We start from the raw sequence: 2,567 nt of genomic DNA on the forward strand, positions 1-2,567 counted from the left end.
ATGCTTAATTGTTTCGCTTGGCCTTGATGGTATTACATTTTTCTTTTAAGTGCTATCAAGTGGTAACTTAAACTGTAAGTTATGAAATTAAATGCACGTTAATCCCTAATTCGGTCCGCTATGACGTCTAGTTGCCTAGCTACAATCCCAGCCAAAAAGATGATGACACCAACCCAAAATACAACCCCTTCCCCCCTTTTCAATGTTGATCGCGCTATGACTTTGGGTATTCATGAGAAAAGTCAATAGTTTTTTGTTTTCCCTACAACTTCGAAAAGGGGGGAAGGAGTGAACTTATGTGTGGCATCAAGTAACAGTAATTCCCATCCTTAGCCTTACATGAAGACATCTTTTCTGCGTCGATAGACTTGATCGCTAAAAGGAACAACGGCGCGCGCCGGTGGATCAGTTTGTTACGCAGGAGATCGTGAGTTCGACTCCGGCAGGACCCGCAACACTCAGGGTCTTAAAATAATTGAGGAGAAAGGGCTGCCTTTGTAATAACATCCGCAAATGGTTAGACTTTCAAGTCTTCGCGAATCAGGACTATAAATCGCAGGTCCCGTCTCACAACCTTCAACGTTCATAAACTGTGGGATATTAAAGATCGCACACACTAGTCGAAAAGAGTACGGTGCTGTGGTCTGGTCTTTTCATCAGCCATGTGGTCTGCTTGGAATAATCTTCTGAAGGGACTACTGATCGATGAGACCACATAACAGCAAACAGGCAGTAGTCAAATCGAAGGAGTCCAAGTGCTGAAACTGGTAAAGTGTTAAACAAGAATACTGCCGTGCATGAAATTTCAAGATTGTTTTGATCAGTTTCAAACCATTTTGCAAATATACACCTGTGCACTTCACGAAAACGGTGTTTCCTAGTCTTCTCAGTGACTTCTACTTAATATTATTTTATGAGATTTAGGTGCCAAAAATGCCAAAAACCGTAACTCAATCTTAACTCAAACTCATCTCAAACTCAACTCAACTCGTAACTCGATCAATAGTCTATCTCAATCCTTCCTTGTACTTGTACATATTCATTGCCGTGATATTGTCATCGTCAATTCCAACGCCCTGCTCCCGTCTGCTCTTGTAGCTAAGTTGGTAGAATAGCGGTGATCTAGCCCAAAGGTCTTGGGTTCAATCCCCAACCTGGTTAGAATTTTTCTCTGTCCTTTTGTGGGCCCAATTCTATTTGTAGGGGTAACGCTCAGATGGTTTACATGGGGAGAATATAGCACTTCACATTACACTCTATTCAGTTGACTCTCAAATAGTTAATTCTGTTGAAATATTAGTGCTACATGGCCAACGTTTGCAAAAACGTAACCCTTTCCTTGTTTCTTTTCTGATTAACCTGCAGTGAATTTTCGAAATCAGTGCCTCACTATTTCATACCTGCAGATTAGTGGCTAATCACGTCAAAGACACTTGGGGTGCTTTCCATTCAACCCAAAATTCCGGTAATTTTGGTTGGTACATCAAATGGAACGGACTAATTTGGTTTGGTCCCACCGGAATATTTGGGAACAGCTTTGAAGGTGGCCCACTTTGACGGCATGTACTAAAACCAGGAACATCGGAACACTCCGGAACACCGAAACACTCCGGAACACTTCGGAACACTCTGGAACACCCCGGAACACCCTGAAAGTAACCCAAAACCCTCAATGTGGCTAACCCTAGGCCTAGCTAGGCCTTTAGTTGGCTTTTAGGCCTAGGGTTAGCCCACCAGAACACACCCGAACACCCCGGAAGTTACGGTTAGCCCTCAATTTGGCTAACCCCAAGCCTAATACCTCACTTTAGGCCTAGCTAGGCCTAGGGTTAGTCAAATTGAGGGTTTTGGGTTACTTCTAGGGTGTTCCGGAGTGTTCCGGTATTCTGGGTTGTTCCAGTGTCCCTGGTTTTAGTACATGCCCACTTTGACCGGTCGGACCGAAATGCCCCTTTCCATTGGACGAATTTGTTGTTCCCAGTTCTGTACCCCACTTTCAAAGACAAAATGACGGAATGCAATGATTCAATGCACGAGTGGTCCATCTGTGGAAAGAGATCCACAGATTTTCAAGTACTGTTGATGAATAGTTGCTCATCGATACCAGAAAGGATTACTTACTTAATAATTATTTAATTACTGTTTCTGTACCTTTCAGAATTTTTTTATCCGGCGTTAGCTATTGCTTCCAAAATAATTTCGCGCGCTTTTCTCGATCAACTTTGTTTTCAGGTGTTGGAACCGATTCCTTCCATTTTCAGTTTCGGCATTTGTTATGTTTGTATTTGGCGCGATTTCAAGCCGAAATTTTTGTTGAATGGAAAGTTCCCTTAAGATCACACGCGATCATGTCAACTATGACCGCAGTGCATAAATTTCAATGGTATACATGTCAGGTTCGCGCACTTTTATCTGATTTGCTTGCCGTGGGTGCAGTGAAGTAAATGATGTCCACATTTGCTACTGACCGAGCAAGAAATAGAACAAAAAAAACGTTTAAGAGAAGGACTCACAAAACACAAAAAGGTCGGCAAACGTGGCGAAGGAGCTGTTCAATGATATTTTTA

Source organism: Montipora capricornis, chromosome 13 (assembly GCF_036669925.1).
Source record: "Montipora capricornis isolate CH-2021 chromosome 13, ASM3666992v2, whole genome shotgun sequence".
Classification (NCBI taxonomy): Eukaryota; Metazoa; Cnidaria; class Anthozoa; order Scleractinia; family Acroporidae; genus Montipora; species Montipora capricornis.